Raw genomic sequence first — 19424 nt, forward strand, 5'->3', positions numbered from 1 at the left:
CAGCGTTCTTCCGCTGCTTTCATCCATGTTACAAACGCGAACACCGGTGGTTTACAAACGCTGGTCTACAAATGCCGAGCAGCGAACGCCGAACGACATTGTCATGGGCACAATTGATCTCCTTTTCCCTTTCTCTCACTCGACGCACCCCCTTTCTCGTATTCCTCCTCCTTAACTATATATAGACTTTATTCACTATCCGCCGGGGTGGTGCAGTGGTAAGACGCCCGACTACTGTGCCGGAGTACCCGGGTTCGAACCCGACCTCGGCGGCTGCGTTTCGATGGAGGCGCAACGAAGAGGCGTCCGTGTGCTGTGCGATGTCAGCGCACGTTAAAGATCCCCAGGTGGTCGAAATTACTCCGTAGCCCTCCACTACGGCTCCTCTTTCTCTCTTTCCACCTTCACTCCCACCTTGCTGCCTTCCCTTACGGCGCGGTTAAGGTGTCCACAGAAAACAAGTGAGGCAATTACCGCGCCTTTCCCCTGCTATAAATCAAGCGATCAGTGTATCACGTCTGATGGCGGCAATTGTGGCAACCCGGTATTGTGGAGACGCCATAACGTTGGGCGATTCGAAACTAGATGCACACAAAAAATTTTTCCGAAGCGTCGGTGCTGGTCTACCAGCGTCCTCCTTGCTTCGCGCCTTTCATTTGTCGTACACTTGGGACGCCGTTTGCAACGCCGTCCAACCAGAGCTCGGATTTCACCGACGCAGTGCCATGATTAGCCGTAGGCCCTCTCTCTCTTTTTCTTTCCCTCTCTCCGATGTTCCGTTGTGCGTGCCATGGTTGCCAGTAAAGCTGCAATGACGTCACGTGAATAAGCTCTATACTGTCATGGGCATGGTTGCTCTCCCTTTCTCTCTCTCTCGCTCGACCAGCGCGACACAGCTTTTCTCCTTTTCCTACACTGGGGTTGCGGCGGCCAACGTTGTTCTAGTAATGTTGGCGGCGGCGGCGGCAGCAGCTGTGTCCCTCTCTGGCTCTCGCGCGTGCGCAGCTTGGTCGGCGCAGAGGACACGCGAAACTCCTTCCAACCCACGTAGTGTAGCTCACGTACGCTACAAAACAAGCACTAATAAAATAACAAAACATCATAATTAGTGGAGTAAATGAACCAAATAAAACAGAAATATCAAGAAATATAAAATAAAAAATATGAAAGATGGAGTAATAAAATGAAAAATACAAACAAAAACACTAAAATATTGTACACTAAAACTTACAAAAACGTCGCAGCTGCGTTTCGGTGGAGGCGAAATGCAGAGGCGTGTCTGTGCTGTGCGGTCACTTCACGTTAAAGACGTGGGCGAAAAAAGGTGGGCGAAGTTAGTAGACCTCCACTGCGGCTCCTCTTCCTTTCGATTTTCACTCTCACCTTTTTGTCTTTCCTTACGGCGTTGTCACATTCCCAAATAAACAAGTGGGACAGGTACAGCGCCTTTCCATTCCTGTACACTGAGCTAAATTCGAATTAAACTGTGCTTAATTCGCACTTTTAACTAGATTTAACCTTAGCTGAAAGCCTGATAATTTTTGACTTCGCAACGCCGATTCTTTTGGGTTCCCTGACGCGGCTACCATAATAACAGCAGTCTCTGAAATCGTGAGAAAATCCAGTATAAGCGTTCACAGAGCCAGTTAGTATGCCTCTTGGCGCCTGCATTCCATGACGCAAAGCGCGCACTGACGCGAATGTATGTATGCAGTTGTGATCTATGCTGGTGAAATTTTACATTCACCGCTGCGCCCAAGAATCCATGACCGATTTCTGGCCGTTTTAACGCGACATTGTTAACGGCCCCATGGCACAGAAAAGTCGGTGTCGGCATTCTGGTTGTAACACGAAAATCAGAACTAATAACAATACGGAAAGGCGCATTATCTGTCAAAATTGTTTCTGTGGACACCTGAACTGCGCCGTAAAGGGAGGGAGTAAGATGGAATTGAAAGTGGAAAGAAAGAAAGAGGAGCCGCAGTGGAGGTCTGCGCCGTAATTTCGATCCCCCTATATTTAAAGCACGCTGACATCACACAACACACGGATGCCTCTTCGTTTCGAATCCATCGAAAGGCAGCCGCCGGCGGTCAGAATCGAACAGGGGTACTCCGGCACAGTAGTCGGGCAATAACCGCGGAGGGGCAGGTTTTAAGGCGAAAGCCTTTAAATGTCTTTTACGCACGGCCGCGTCCGGCGTTCTATCCCACTATAGCTGTCAATCATCCTAACAGCCATGCCGGGCACGTACCGTCCGTTGCAGAAGTTTGCGGCCCAACGCGCCGGGCAGAGGAGCAGTATCGCTCCCGAGAGGCGGCGCTGCGCCCGCCGGCGCTGCCTGGTGACGTAGCTATAAAGAGCGAGGAGGCTTGTTCTCTTCCCCTTATCCCGCGGTTGATATCGCACATCTTTGCTCTCAGCCGCGGGATGAGGAGAAGAGAACAAGACTCCTCACTCTTTATAGCTGCGTCACCAGACAGCGCCGGCGGGCGCAGCGCCGCCTCTCGGGAGCGATACTGCTCATCTGCCCGGCGCGTTGGGCCGCAAACTTCTGCAACAGACGGTACGTGAGAAACGTATTTCAATTCTTGTCTAGCGTCATGCCGGCGCGGTTGCCATGGAGACCGCCACCTCAGGTTAGTGGTAGGTAGTGATCGATAATAACAGTGGTAGTTAGTGGTAGTTACAGCGTTGATGATAATGACACAGATGACTACACTTTCTCCGGCAAGTGTATTTGGACAGTACACCGTCGATCCTGTCGCGTAGCGTTTCTTGGCGCGTGTTCAAGTGTGGGATTACAGATGGCAGGAACGCTAGACAATAATGCATCTCGCGGAATATGACAAATCTCGCGCACAACTCTCGCGTACGAGATTTCGTTCCATGAGCCTAGAAGGGCTTTACTAATGAAAGCATTAGTAAGGTATATAAAAATGATAAATATTGAGGATGGTAATTAATAACAAGTACAAATGAGATAGTAACCCGTGATAATTAGTGGGTTAAAAATAAAAAAAAAACTGAACATCAAGAAAAAAAATTAAAAACAGTAATAAAAAGGAAAATAGAAATCAAAACACTAAAATGTTTTGATTTGTATTTGTAAATGTAAAACACTGCATGCTATGGCGCAAATGTTACGGACGAAGAAGGAGCAGGCAGTGGCGCGGGCAGGCGCGCTCGCGCTAGGCCCGCCAACATTTCTTTAACCATCATCTCAAAGTCATCGACCATCATCTTTTTGTCCTCCGTTGTGTGTGTTCATTGGCTTGCCGCCTTGTAACAATATCATCGTTCGAAGAGGTTAAATCATGGGAAGTGCATCAGACCCATCCCAGCTCGATGCGACGCATACAAATTTTCATTTTTTCCTTCAGCTATTCAAGAATGGAATAGGCTGCCACATGAATTTATGGACGATATCTGCCTTGATATTTCTTTTAAATACGTCGAGTCATATTTTGAGAAGCAAATGGTGTAAAAAAAAAATCGTTCCTAAAATGTCTTTTGTTATTCACTGCTAGTGTTCAGTTTAGAATTTTATCTTATTAGTACCTATTGTCTAACGTGTTCTTTTATTGTGTCGCTTCGCGGTTCTTTACCGTGCTTCATATGCGACCAGATATGGCACAGACCTTTTGCTCGTCGTTCCCCAACACCTGCGTTCCACCATCCTTGAACAGTTCCATGATGCTGCCACGGCTGGCCACTTGGGTGTCTCTCGCACATACGACAGCCTGCGCCGACGTTTCTACTGGCCGGGGCTCTAACGCTCTGTCCAGCAGTACATTACCGCATGTGAACTGTGTCAGCGTCGGAAGAAGCCCACAATTATACCTTCAGGTCATATGCAGCCGATACCCATACCAACTGACCCGTTTTCCCGTATAGGCGTTGACCTCCTTGGCCCCTTTCCAGTTTCCACCTCGGGGAACAAATGGATCGCCGTCGCCACCGATTACGCTACTCGGTACGCTATTACCTGAGCCATCCCGACCAGCTGCGCCACAGACGTCGCTGACTTCCTTCTAGAAAACGTAATTCTTCATCATGGTGCTCCTCGTGAACTACTAACTGACCGTGGCCGCTGTTTCCTGTCGCGAGTGGTTGACGAAATTCTCCGTTCGTGCTCCGTCCGCCACTAATTCACCACCGCATATCACCCCCAGACCAACGGCCTCACAGAACGTCTAAACCGTACCCTCACAGACATGCTGGCCATGTATGTGTCTGACGACCATCGAGATTGGGACGTTCATCTCCCCTTTGTCACATTCGCCTACAATTCATCTGTCCATTCTACCGCTGGATACTCCCCATTTTATTTATTATTTGGCCGACACCCGTTACTACCCTTCGACACCTCTCTACCCGCGGCAGACGCCACCAGTACTTACACTAGTGATGCCGTCACCCGCGCTCATGATGCCCGCCGGATAGCTCATGCCAGGCTCTCTGCATCCCAAGACTCCCAAAAGATCCGGTACGACAGCCGCCACCGTGATGTCCACTACACTCCTGAATCTCTCTTTTTGCTGTGGCTCCCGTGCCGTCGAGTGGGCTTGTGTGAAAAACTTTTGCCCCGTTACACTGGCCCTTACCGTGTTTTGCGCCCCGCGACCGACGTCACCTGCGAAGTTGAATCTGTGCTTCCGAAGTCCCCGTCCACAGCTCCAACATCCGAAATAGTGCATGTGTCCCGTCTAAAGCCCTATTATCAACGTTCTATTTCGCTAACATAGACCGCACCGGGACTGTGCTTTTCCCGCGGGGGGTAGTGTTACTTAGGTGTATTCGATGTTCGTGATGAGGATGAAGAAGTGCAACAGACTCGGAGAGGACGACGACGCTGAGTGTTGTGAAATCGGTGCCCTCATCAACGTTAGTTGTGCGGACAGCTTTGGGACTGTAAATCTTCCACGTAAGAATATGTTGGTCAGAATTTACGTTCACTGCTGTGCCGAGGAATCCGTGATCGAACGCTGGCCGTTTTAACGCGACGCAGAAAAGCCGGTGTCGACGTTCTGGTCATAACGCGAAATCAGAAAAAAGTAAAGAAACAATAAAAGCTTTGTGGAAACCCGCGGAGGAGAATACAGATTCTTCGTAGTGCGAAGCGAACACACTACTATTCTGCGACAGAACCGCATTGCTGCTCTGGGAATAAAGGTGGGCCTAATGTATCTCATTTTACGGCGATGCCACTCGGTTGTGACTTCGGACGCTTTCAGAAAATTTAGTGACTCGCCCGAAGTAGGCAATAGTTTACAGAAAACAAAATTAAATGTGCTATGCGTAGATTTAATGCAAGTATAATTTAAGGTGTTTTGTGACTCTGCCGTTGTCGGATGGGAAGGGTGATTGACACCCGGAAGTGCCGTGCCCCAGAATCACACATAACTCATCAGCCCATCATCATCCATTTAACACCTCCGGCAGGCTCCCCCCCCCCATAGGGCCAAGTGGGGACTGGGAGAGCTTTTTAATTCGAGGTGAGGGACCTAACCGGACAAGGGGGCCGCCGCGCGATGCCCCCCCAAGAGTGAGTGGCATCTTACGCGAAGACGACCTGCAGCGCCATCGTGGCATTTAGCCAACGAGGCGGACCTTCATGACTACACAACGGGTGTCATTAAGGGCGACCATTCCCTGCAATGCAGTCATAGCGACACAGAGAGTGCTTCATCCTTAACCGAGGAAGTCACAGACGGTCCGTACCAAATCTTCAAGAACCTCCGCTCGCCAAAAATGCGACGTCCCCGCAGCAGGTAGAACTTCCCCTCCATCCGTACCTTTGCAGTTGCTTCATGGTGACCCGGAAACCTGCTGTTGTATGCGGTCGCGCAGCGTGCCAGCCATATTTGGTACGCGCACTCCACGAGCAGGAGGGCGAACTGGTTAACGGCTACGCCTGGTAACAGATTCAGGTATCGCAGTCTGGTACGGTATACTCGGAAGCTCGAAAAGATTAGCTACACGATGGAGAAGCGCTTCAGGAAGAAGTCACTGCGAGAATATGTGCACAGTGTCCTCTCTACCACTACAAATCGGACAAGTTGGTCGCAAGCTGGCCCGTGTAAACGCTGGAGCCTTATTCGGGAGGACTCCCCTGGCAAAGCGGTACATAAAGGACGCTCTGCCTGCTTCCAAAAAGTCCGCTGTGATGTACCGCCAGCTTGGCCTAACATTGACAAGTTCATACTGACGGAGGTGAGGAGGGAGACTTGGAGTCAGAAGTCTAACTAATATCATAAGGGGAACCGAAACCACATCAATGTCCCTCTGCCTTACGGAGACGCTCAAGTCTAGTAGCTGCCTGGGCATAAAAAGAGGATGAAGAGCCCGACCGTGGCACGCAGTCAGAATACGTGCTCTGGGCGAAAAGGCGGAGTCGAGAACTCAGAAAAAACGAAGTCAGGCTTCGAGTTAGAGGCATGTACGAGATCAGTGCCACTTGGGTCCACCTGACGTGCAAAGGCTGTGGCTACGATGCCCAAGTCTGAGATGCCAAGTCCCCCCCTTTCCTTAGGCAGCTTCACCACAAGCCTTTTGACCTTGTCCGGATCCGCTCTAGGCGGACCTTCACCCGTGGCGACAGAGGTGTTACGCCGGCGACATAGGTCAGCACCAGGAGAACAGGGGGGACCGCGTGATAGTGGCCCGAGCCATGAGCGGACACAAGAGCTTCTCGTACTCTCTTGTCTCGATTCAATTTTCTCTTGAGCAGAGGACCAATTCCTGTCTGTAAGACCTTCCGAATCAAAATAAAAACCAAGGAGGCGGACTTTAGAATTCATGGGAAGTCCATGAACAGGCTGAGGACTAGATGGGGCACAACCAAAATAGAGGGTGGCCTTACAGTACACCTCCATGACATCCAGAACGGAGGAGACAAAAGCCTCATCCGGGACGACAATGATTAGATCATCTGCATAGGCAAAGATGGGAGCTGGGTGGTAATAGAAAACGAGCAATTCGACTATCACGAGAGAGCCTTTGTAGGAGGGGTTCAAATGCAAGCACGTAGAGAGCAGGAGATAGAGGGCATCTAGGCCGAACTCCACGGCCCACATCGAAAGCTTCTGAGGTGCGACCTAGCCCAGTAACGGTCGAAACTGGCCTGGAATACAGAAATCTGCCCATGGGCTGGAAATCAGAGTCCACACCAGCTTCCTCCAGGACTTGGAATAAGTATGGATGACTGACAACATCAAATGCATTTTGCTGATCAAAAGAATAAAGAATGCCCTGAAGATTTCGAGCCCAAAGGAAAACGTCCCTGAGGGCAAAACTGTGAAGTTAAGTGGAACGACCAGGAACACTATAAGCCTGGTAGGGACATATGATATCTGGGAGAAAGGAAGTTAAACGAGAGGACAGGCACTTGGCTATGAGCTTGCAGTCGACGTTCAGGAGCGTGATGGGACGCCAGGCTCGCAGGTCAGTGCGTCTCGACTCATCCTTACAAAGGAGAGTGATCCGTTCTTCCCTTTAAGTATCTGAAAGCATCCCCTCACCCAGGGGGCTATTTAGAAGGGTGGTAAAAGGCTTCCCGAGCTGCCCCCAGAACTTGACGTAAAACTCAGCAGTCAAGACTCCCGAACCTGGGCTGCGGTTTCTATGGAACAACTTGAGCGCCGCTCTATCTCATCCAAAGGAGCTCCTGATAGGTGAAATGGGTTGAAGGGGTTTCGAATGGAAAAGTAGCTGGTTTCGGCTTTATTTTTGACTTGGCAACACTGACCCTATAGTGATTGCAGTTACCATTGCCTCTGACGGGGCTGGTATAATAACAAAAGTCCCTTAAACCCGAAAATATATATATTTCAAGAAGTGCTCACAGCAGCTTGTATGCCTATTTGTATGCCTGCCTCTAATAAAGTAACAGCAGCCTTTGTTATTGTACGCACAGCTTTTATCATCGGTTGCATATTGCTTTAGTTATATAAAACGTTCAACATCGGCTCAACCACCGGGATCTTTATTCTCCGGACACGGCTAATGCCACGCGTTTGTTACTTTGGACACTTTCAGATTTGTCAGTGACTCGGCGGAGGAAGGCGATGGCTTTCAGCCAAATTAACAAAATAAAAGGCGCAAAACACGAGGTTTTCATAATAATAACAAATAGTGAAGGAAAGGCGCAATATCTGTCACACTCTTTCTGTAGTCACTGGAACCACGCCGATGGGAAGGGCGGAAAGTGGAAAGAGAAACCGTAATGGAGGGCTATGGAGCAATTTCGACTACCCGAGGAGCTTTATCGTGCACTGACATCGCACAGCACTCGGACTCATATGTGTTTCGTCTCCACTGAAACGAAGCCGCAGGCGGTCGGGTTCGAACCAGGGAACTCCGGCACAGTAGTAGGACATCTTAATATCTGTGCCACCATGGCGGGCAGCTTTTTAAAGTAAATATTGAATTTAGTACGTTCGTGGGGCTCCTTGTTGTGCCTCTATTTTTGACTTGGCAGCACTGATAATAGTCATTGTAACTAGCGTTGACCCTGACGCTGTTAGTAGAACAACAGTCTCAACCGCGAGGCTTATCTCTTTCGTCTCCATCGAAATGAAGCCGCAGGCGGTCGGGTTCGATCCCGGGAACTGCGGTAAAGTAGTCGGACATCTTTACCACTCTGCCATCATGGCGGGGCAGGGTTTTAATGTAAATATTGAATTTAGCCCGTTTTGTGGCTGATTGGTATATGGCTCTATTTTTTAGTTGGCGACACTGATCTCTAGTGTTTGCATACAGCAGTCTCTCAAACCGCGAGACATCTCTGTTTTTGTTTGGCTTCCATCGAAACGAATCCGCAAGCGGTCAGGTTCGAACCCGAACTCCGGCACAGTAGTCGGGCATCTTAACGATTGCGGTACAGCTTTTTAATCTAAGTATTGAAATTAGCGCGCACCCTGATATGGCTCTACTTTTTTTACTTGGCAACACTGTTTCTTAGTGTTTGCATACAGCAGTCTCTCAATGTGCCAGATATATCTGCTTGGTCTCCATCGAAACGAAGCCGCAGGTGGTCGGGTTCGAGCCCGGGTAATCCCGCACAGTAGTCGGACATACCTAAATCACTGCTCCACCAAGGCGGGGTAGGTTTTTAATGTAAATATTGAATTTAGAGCTCTTTGTGGCTCCTTGGTATGGCTCTTTTTTTTTTTTTACTTGGCAACACTGATTCCTAGTGTTTGCGGTAAGCGGTGCCCCTGACGAAGCCGCAAGTGGTCGGGTTCAAACCCGCGAACTCCGGCACAACACAATAGTCGGACATCTTTTGGGTCAAATTTTCACTTGCAAGAAAGTTATTTATGCGACAACAGTGTTGTGTTCCTGCAACTACGTGTAGGTGCTATTATCGGCACCATTTTAAGGCGAAAGCCTTTCTAGGCTCATGGAGCGAAAATCTGCGCGGGAGCTATGCGCGCGATCTGTGCGCTGATCTGTCACGCGCAAACAGCGAGGAGGGAGATAAAGAACGAAAACGATGGATGGTGGTTGGTGATGAATAAAAGTTATAAATAGGCGTCGATAGAGTTAATGACTAATAATGATCATTACTAATGACTAAATGACTTCTAATGACCAATATGTGAAACTATGACTTGTAATGACCGCAATTGATTGGAAATGAGTAAAAATGCTTAGCGATGAGTCGTAATGACTGCAATGTCTAGGCATGGCTCATAATGACTGCTATGACTACGCAACGACCAGCATGTCAAACGACAACTTGTAATGACTTCAACTGATTGGAAATGAGTAAAATGCTTAGCTGTGAGCGGTAATGACTACAGTGACTAGGCATGACTCATCATGACTGCAAAACGACCAATGTGTCAAACGACGACATGAATGACTGCAACTACAACGAACGTGCGCCAAGGAACGCCACGCAACAGAAGTGACGGCGTGCTGTCCATCTCACGCTTGCAGGAGAATGTGTGACAGATACAGCGCCTTTCCTTTGATTACAGTTATAATTATATACAGTCCTTTCATTAAAATTATAATTGTAACCAATTATAACTATATACAGCACTGCAACGAACGCGCGCCAAGGAAAGGAAATTTCCACTATGTGGCACGAGCCCCGGCCTTAAAAGCTCTACAAGGGGCGCGGATATACCGCGTGCAGCACAAACGCTCAGGCTTTCGCATTTCTCAGACGCAGATTCTGCAGTGCTCTCGGAATTTTTGCTTCAGTCATATAAAACGCTCATTATCGGCACAACCACCAGGATCTTTTATTCTTCCGACTCGGCGATGCCATGGTGTTGTCTTCGAAGACTTTCGGGCGATTTATCCCAGTAACCCGGCCAAGGAAAGCAATGGTTTGCAGACAAACTAACAAAATAAAATGCGCAAAGCACAAATCTTTTATGGAAATATTGAATTTAGCGTGTTTTGGGGCTCCTTGTTGCGGCTATATTTTTGAATTGGCAACACTAATCCTAATGGTTGCAGTTATCATTGCCCATGACGCGGCTAGAAAAATAACAGCAGTTTCGTGGTGCTTGCATGAGATGGCGAAAAGCGCGCAATTTATGCAAAAGTTTGTAAGCATTTGTAACCAACTTTGGTCAAATTTTAATTTAAGGAAATTAATTATGCTACAACAGTGTTGCGGTTCTGCCACTATCCATAGTTTTTATCATCTGTTGCATATTGGTTCATTTATACAAAACGTTCAACATCGGCTCAACAAGCAGGATCTCCTATTCTCTGGACACGACGATGCCACGCTGTTGTGACTTCGGACACATTCGGGAGATCTATTCCACTGACTCGGCCGAGGAAAGCGTCGGAGAAAGGAGCGCCGTGTATGATTGCCAGACTACGGCCAGCTGAGAAAGCAAGCCAGTGTGCGTCGTTGACTAAACCAAAAGGCGGCGCCAATGCAAGCGTGATTAGACGGAAAAGTCGGCAAAACGACGAGACGGACTAATCGGAGAGCGATTCCTTCTGAGCTCTGTTTGAATTTTAGGGGTGTGTTTATTCAGTCGACGCAGCAGCGGGGCGTAAGGCGTAGCGAATCACAAAGACAACGACCAACTTCTTCGTTCTCGAGCGTGCCAGCACGCGACACATGTCAGTGGTTATAACGACGAAGATTACCACACTACAGTTCCTCCCGGGTAGAAAAGGGTTCCTTTACTTAAGAATAAAGGCGGTGCCTTGTCCATTCATAATATTAGACCAATTGCATTAACATCAAACATTGTAATATTACTTGAAAGAGTCATACTTATACGTATTTCGGACTTCATGAATAAAGATAATATCCTCAGCCCTTGCCAAATTGGTTTCCGTCAAAAGTGTTCCATCTGGAATGCGCATGCTGACCTCGACAGTCGAGTTCTTTTAGCGCGGTGCTATAAAATGCACGCTGCCTTGATAACGCTAGATATAGCCAAAGCCTATGATAGCGTTGAGCATAGCATTCTATTGCAAAAGTTAGTCTCTTCAGTTTCCACATTATTTAGTAGCCTGGATATCTGAATTCCTCCAAAACCGAGAGTTTTACTGTGCATTAAATGGCGTTCATTCTGGCAGATATAAGCAAGCCAGGGGAGTGCCGCAAGGAGCAGTCCTCTCACCAGTCCTTTTCAACATACTACTCAGCTCAATACCAGTTAATCATGACGTTCGCACTTACGTATATGCGGATGATATTGCGTTTTTTGCAACTGCATCGGATATTCAATCCCTTTATCTCCACTTGCAAACGTACCTAAACTCTATTGAGAATTGGTTGTGTGGCTTGCGTCTCACATTAAATGTGAACAAAAGCGCGGTCCTCGTATTCAATATAAAAAATTCTGTAAGTCTGCCTTTAATGTATCAGCAGCAAATAATACCACAGGTTAAATCATTAAAGTATTTAGGGGTCACTTATGATGATAATCTTTCATGGCAGCCACACATTAACCATATTGCTACGAAAGGGGCTCGGGCCGTGGGCATGTTGCACCGAATTAGTCGTCCCCGGTCTGGAATGTGGAGAGATGTGCTTTTAATGATTTATGTTATGTATGTGCGTCCAATTTTAGAGTTCGGTTCAGTCTTGTTTTCTGCTTCAGCAGCTTATAAAATTCGACCGCTTGTTCTCTTGGATCGAGGCGCTTCGGTTGTGTCATGGACTTCCAAAATTCCAGAGTTTTACCGATATATGTCTATTTTTTGCTGTCAACCGGCCTCCTTTTTCGGTGTCCATTGGCCTAAATTTCACAGCCCGCAGGTTGTTATGGTCAAACATTTGCTAGACCCTTTAAATGTACCCCTTCCTAGTATTCTACCCATACAAACCATCGGTTCATCTGTTGAAACTGTTTTTGACGACATATTCCCGAATAATGCTAAAGACTTAGTATCCGTTATTCTAAACGGATTATTAGAATATCATTTAGGAAGCCTTTCTACTAGTTTAGTAGTAGCTACTGACGCATCTCAAAGTAATGAAAAGGCGTGTGTGGGTATATATTGTCCGTATTTAGACTGGTCTTTTTCAGTACGGCTTCCGGACTTCACTCCAATTTTTGAAGCGGAGTTTCTGGCGGTGGCACTCACTTTACGGAAATTACACTCCTCTTTTTCTAAAGTGGCTGTAATTTCTGACTTTCTATACTTGTGTTCATCCCTCTCTTCGTCGGTGGATTCTGCAATAGTAAAAACCTTTCTCTCCCTGATCCCTAGACATTTGAAATTTGTACATATGGTATGGGTGCCAGGCCACAGCACTTAATGAATATGAATGACTTTAAATGAATATGCTGATAGTTTGGCAAAAGAGTCCCTCCATGGACTCGTATTGTCTATCCTTCCGGCGACAGCGTACATCACCGCAGCGAGGTTTCGGAGAAACGTTATATTAAATACGAAAAATGGACATCTTTTAAGATCTGACGACTACCTGCATCTAAATTATTCTTGGAACAGAAAATTATGTCATTCACGGCAACTTGAGATTTCTCTAACAAGGCTGCGATGCCGTATCCCACCTTTAAATTTCTATCTTGACAGGTCTGGGTTGGCACTCTCTCCAGTCTGCGCATTTTGCGGTGAACAGGAATCATTAGATCACTTTTTATTGTTTTACCGCCGCTTCATTACGTTGAGAAGACAGTTGATGGAAAGGCCATTGCAACAGCTCAGCCTCAGTTTAAGCAGCCCGACATTATTATCATTTGGCGCCACCATACTTGGGCACAGTCACAAGTCTGTTTTCACCGCCATGCAAAATTTTTTTACTGGCATCAAATCGTTTGCCTTGCTAAATATTTAAACATCACTCGTTCTACAATTGCAGTGTCAATCTCCCGTGTGTGTTACCACTTTTCATTTTATATTTCACTTATTTTCCGTTTTGGTTCCTTTCCTCTACCCCTCAAATCATTTTTTTATGCAAGTATATTTCAAAAATTTTCTTTGCTACCCAATTCTTGGCCGATCCCCCTCTGTGGGTATGTGCCTTAAGTTATTTGGACAACAACAACAACAACAAAAGGAGCCAGCTTGGCGACTCATGGAGCCGAAAGGATAGACGGATCGTGCTTGATTCGGTCCACATGAACTGTTTCGCGCCCATGGCGACGCAAGTCCGCAGAGGGCGTAACGGGCTCAACACCGTAGTTGACAGGAGATGTTTTTTGAAGGACTCGGTATGGACCATGATACCGAGCAAGAAGCTTCTTTGAAAGGCCGGCGGTTGTGGCAGGGACCCAGAGCCACACCAGGGAGTTGGGTGTATATGAAGGAGCTTCGCCGGTGTCCCGGTGGTGTTTTTGTTGCCACTGGTTTTCCTTTGTAAGGGAACAAGCGAGCTGACGGCATTCTTCTGCGTACTGGGCGGCGTCTGAGAGTGGCGTCGATTAAGAAACATCAGGGCGGTAGGGAAGAAGCGTGTCCATTGCGCAGGTTGGCTCGCGCCCGTAAAGAAGAAAGGAGAGATTCCAGTGGTGGTCTGTGTCGCAGTGTTATACGCGTAGATTACGAAGGGAAGAACCTGGTCCCAGTTGGAATGAGCGTCGTTCACGTACATGGCCAGCATGTCACTCAGAGTACAGTTGAAGCGTTCTGTCAGACCATTCGTCTGAGGGTGGTAAGAAGTAGTGGTGCGGTGAATGATGCGGCATTCAGGAGGGCATGAAGAGCGTCGGACAAGAAAACGCGTCCGCGGTCGCTGAGTAGTTCCTTGGGAGTTCAATGGCGAAGAATTATGTTCTTGAGAAGAAACAAAGCGACGTCTCATGCAGAGGCAGAGGGTAACGGTGATGTTTAAGTGTAGCGAGGAAGATGGTATACTGTCATGATAATCCACCGGTTCCCAGCGGGAGTAATAGGAAGAGCGCCATAGAGATATATGCCAACGCGGTCAAACGGACGAGCTGGACAGGGTAACGGTTGCAACGAAACAGGGGACTTCTGAGGAGTTTTTTTGGCGTTGACAAGATTCGCAAGCGCGCACGAAGTGTCGTACAAAGCGGTACATTCCACGCCAGTGAAATCGCAGGCGGAGGCGGGTGTAGGTTTTCAATACGCCACCGTTGGCACTCTGTGGGTCACTAGAGAACGCAGTGCAAATGTCGGCGCGGAGATGACGTGGGATGACCGGAAGCCATTTCCGTCCGTCAATAATTACGGCGGTAGAGCAGACCGTCACAAATGGAAAAGTGGTGGGCTTGCCGGACGAGTGCTCTGGATGAATGACCGGGAGTAGGATTTGAAAGAAAGTCTAAAAGTGCACTGATCCATGGGTCATTCGGCTGCGCGTTGGCCATGGGCACGTTTGTGCTTACGATGCTCGAGGGTCGAGAAATCGTAAGCACAGACGTGGTCAGACGAGGAACCACTAGGCAATGTCGAACGGGAAAGAGCGTCCGCGTCCGTATGCTTCAGGCCTGATCGATAAATGACGTGGATGTCATACTTCTGGACACGGAGAGCCCAGCGAGCAAGGCGGCCGGAGGGGTCTTTCAGAGAAGCCAGCCAGCACAAAGCGTGGTGATCGGTCACGACATAAAACGGTCGGCCATAGACATCGGGACGAAATTTTCCGATGGCCCAAATAATGGCCAAACATTCTCTTTCTGTTACAGAATAATTAGACTCTGCTTTCGTCAATGTTCAGCTGGCGCATGCCACCACATACTCGCTGAAACCAGGCTTACGTTGGGTGAGGACGATAAAGATCCGCAGAGGCCGATAAAGCTCCGGAGTTGCTTCAGGGAGGTTGGCTTCGGAAACTCTGCAACTGCGCAAAGTTTGGTGGGGTCGGGAAGAATGCCGTCCTTAGAAACTACGTGGCCTAAAATTGCGAGTTTTCGGGCGGCAAAGTGGCACTTCTTCAAATTCTACTGAAGCCCAGCGTCGGCGAGACACGTGAGAACATGCTTCAGGCGAAGAAGGTGAGAAGAAAAGTCGGTAGAAAAAACGACGATGTCATCCAGATAACAAAGACAGGTCTGCCACTTGAGTCCACGAAGAACAGTGTCTATCAGGCGCTCGAAATTAGCTGGAGCATTGCAAAGGCCAAATGGCATAACGTTGAACTCTAGAAGCCGTCCGGTGTTATAAAGGCAGTTTTTGAGCGGTCATCATCAGCCATCGGCACCTGCCAGTAGCCAGAGCGCAAATTCAAAGAGGAGAAATACTCGGCTCCCTGTAAACGGTCCAAGGCATCGTCGATTCGTGGCAGAGGATAGACGTCTTTGCGCATGATCTTGTTTAGCCTGCGGTAATCGACGCAGAACCGAATGGAACCATCCTCTTAGTGACCAGAACAACCGGAGAAGCCCATGGACTGTTAGATGGCTGTATGACGCCCCGGAGAAGCATATCATCCACGTCATCAGCAATGACTTGGCGCTCAGAGGCCGACACGCGATAATGACGCTGGCGCAAAGGTGCGTTTGTACCAGTGTCGATTGTGTGCGTAACGACAGATGTGCGACCCAGAACAGTGTCAGGAAGGTCGAAGGAAGAAGTGAAGCTCTGTAGGAGGGCAGCGAGTTGATCGCGTTGCGCGAGTGGAACATCTGCGTCAATAGCCTGTTGAAGAACATCGCGTGGTGTTGAAGCGGTCGCTATATCGCAAGAGCTGAGAACATTAACGTCGTATGGAGTAGGCGTGGCAGGAAGAGTATTTACAAGCGCGGGGTCAAGTTCTTCAATACGGCCGAGACACTCGCCGCGTAGCAGGATGGACGGGTAAGAAAATGGGTTCGAGACGTACATTGCACTAAGGCCATCTTCGAACTTAAGAACAGCAAATGGAAGCAGGAGGCATGGGATGGCGTGAAGCGGCGTCGGAAGGTATGAAGAAGACAGTCGAAGTAGTAACGCTTTCACAGGAGAGTGGAACGAGGGCAGCAGAAAATGGAGGAATGTCTGTATTATTGGCGACAAGAAGTTTTGTAGGCCGGGTAGGGACGTCACACAAGACGGTATCGCAAAGGAAAAAAGGAAACTTCCGCGCGGGAGCAGCCAATAACGGCACGATGAGTGCAAAGGAAATCGTAGCCCAGGATGATGTCGTGTGAGCAGTGAGACAGTACAATAACTCGATGGTGTATAAGACGTCTTCGATGAGAACACGGGCCCACGCCGCTAAGGGATGAATGCGCTGTGACGAGGCAGTGCGAAGCGTAAAGCCGGAAAGCGTGGTGGTCACCTTGCGAAGACGACGGCAAAGAGCTTCACTGATGACGGATACGGCAGCGTCCGTGACGACAAGAGCGAGTATTGCGACGCCGTCGACAAACACTTGTATTACGTTAGCGGGAGAACACGGAGGACTTGAAGAGTTCGAACCAAGCGCAGTTCTTGCCCCGGGAACTGCGACTGTTAGTTTCCCTCAACAGCGCCGGTAGAACGTCGTAGAAGCGAAGATGGCGAATGGCGACGAGGGTAAGATGATCGGCGAGTGGTATATGTTTGATTGTCGCGAGATACAAAGTCGGAACCGGGCGGAGTTCTCGGCGAGGGCTGGTCGGTATCGTAGGGGTAGTTCCAGAGGTCAGGGCGAGAAGGTGGAAGGCGTTGGCGGCAAAGGCGTGCGACATGACCCGGCAGCCCACAAGAGTAACAGGTTGGCCAGTTGTCCGCTGTACACCAAGGGTTCGTAGGGCGTTGGCGTACCCTTGCAATAGGGACATGGAATGCGGACCCAGCCAGAGGCGAAGGAAGGTTGGAAGGATCGGCCTGGTAGGAAAGAGGTCCTGTTGGCATTAGCGGCCTGGCCGCAACTTGGGCGTACGTTAGTGGTGCCGTTACTTGCACCGGCACGGGGATGGGCGGCAGCACTGGGCTGGGCGGAAGCACGGAGTTGGGCGGAAAGACATCAGCGATGTGGTCTTGCACGGCACGCCGTATGGTAGGGGCCAAAGACGGAGCCATGTCAGGAACAAGGGCCAGTATCTTGTAACTGAGGGACCAGTGATAGCTGGCGGGCGACCTCTTCTCGAACGAAGGCTTTGATTTGTTGAATCAAAGGGCTGTCAGGATCGAGTAGAACCTCCCAGCGCTAGTGTAGAGATGGTGTCGTCTCTAACACCGGACCGCCGGATAGAAGCGCGCTTCTTACGAAGCACGTTGTAGTTCTGGCAAAGTTTGATAACGTCACTGACCGTGGCAGGATTTTTCACCCAGAGCATCTGGCACGCGTCGTCAGAGATGCCTTTCATGATGTTTTCGATCTTATCCGCTTCGGACATTAGCGGATCGACACGCTTGCACAGGTCAACGACGTCTTCTATATAACTGATGAACGACTCTTCGGCATGCTGAGTGCGCTCACGCAAGCGTTGTTCTGCCCGGAACTTGCGGACTGCAGAGCGGCCGAACACTTCCGCAAAATTCTTTTTAAATGCAGACCAAGATGGCAGGTCTACCTTGTGGGGCCCTGCACCACGTATCCGTAAGGCCCGTGCGCGCCGCGCATTCGAAGGCCGCGCCACTATCCCAATGCCCCCTGCGCGGTGCCTGTTTCCCTCTCCCCGCTCATTCGGGGATAACCGGTCCCGCGCGAGGGGGCTATAAAGGAAGCCTCGCGCCGCCGTCGCTGTCTCTTCGCTCCGCTCTTGGTCCCTGCCTCCTCGTTCCTGCTTCGCGCCTGGAGCTTCTGCACGGAAGACTACCCGCAGGCTGCAGCCGCCCGGACGACGACCTAGCACCGACTTCGACGATCCCTGTGAGATTAAAGATGTTTATCATACGGCCCACTGTGTGTTTGTTGTGCGCATCCCTCGGGCAGAGAAATTGCCCACAACTGGCACCCAACTGGGGCTGAATTAGCACCCATGTGGACGATTTCTCTGCCAACGTGGCGGCGCACGGCAACACGACGGGCCGGTCCTTTGTATGTTAGGCGCGACGCCATTTTGAGTTTAGGGCTATCGTGTTTGCAGATGACGCGGAGTGTAGTATAGTAGTGTTTGTACAGTGCTTTAATTTTGTTTTGGGTTATGTGTGTGTTTTTTTAGTGTCGGGCGGTTTGTGTTTTAATTTTTTTTGTGCATATGTTAGTTTTATGAAGTGTTTAGCCTTTGTGACTAGCCTCCTGACGCGGGCTAGGTGGTAGTCGTGGCGTGCAGCAGTTCTGCGGTACCCGGCCGGCCTTAGTTGTTGAGTGAAATGCCTCCGAGAAAAGACGTGCCAGATAGGGCCGCCGCTTCGGACGCCAGTGCGTCCGGAAGTGAGGTGAGGGATGCGGTAGAGTCTGCGCAGGTTACCGATGCGGCCGCCCTGATGAGGCAGATGAACGAAGTGTTGTCGGTGTTCACCCGTCAGCTCGGTTCGGTGGCTAGCGCCAACCAAGCCACAGCTGCGGCGACAGTCTCGCGTCCGCGGATAAATGTAGAGGTTCCCTCTTTTTCCGGCTACACGGACGTGAAGTCAGTCCACGAGTTCTTGCAAGAACTCGAGGATTATCAGACGGCACTGGGTTCCCCAGACGACGTGGTGCTAGCGCAGGTAATCCCCGTGGCACTTGTTGAGAGCGCGGCGCGATGGAGACGCTGCCAGCCGGCCTTCCAGTCGATGGAAGACTTCACAGATCGCTTCCGCGCCGAGTTCTTGCCGCCGGATTACGAGCGTCGGATGCTTGAGGAGCTAGCGTTGCGCACACAGCACCCAGAGGAGAGCCTCCTCGAGTATGTGCGCGCAATGCAGGAGCTCTACAAGAGGGCAGATCCCACGGCAACCTATCTTGAACAGGTCGCGCGCGTGATGAGGCAATGCTATCCGCCCTTCGAGCCGTATTTGCGGGGACATGGTTTTGCAAACCTCGAGGCCCTAGCACAGGAAGCGAAGGTAGTACAGGCGGATTTACTCGCTGAATTGCGCTACCAGCCACCCCCAGGCCAGCCGAATCGCTAGAGCCGCGATGCGCCTGGGCCGGAGGCCAAGACTCC

The sequence above is a fragment of the Amblyomma maculatum genome, chromosome 1 (genome assembly GCF_055883805.1).
Source record: "Amblyomma maculatum isolate TAMU_Amacu chromosome 1, ASM5588380v1, whole genome shotgun sequence".
Classification (NCBI taxonomy): domain Eukaryota; kingdom Metazoa; phylum Arthropoda; class Arachnida; order Ixodida; family Ixodidae; genus Amblyomma; species Amblyomma maculatum.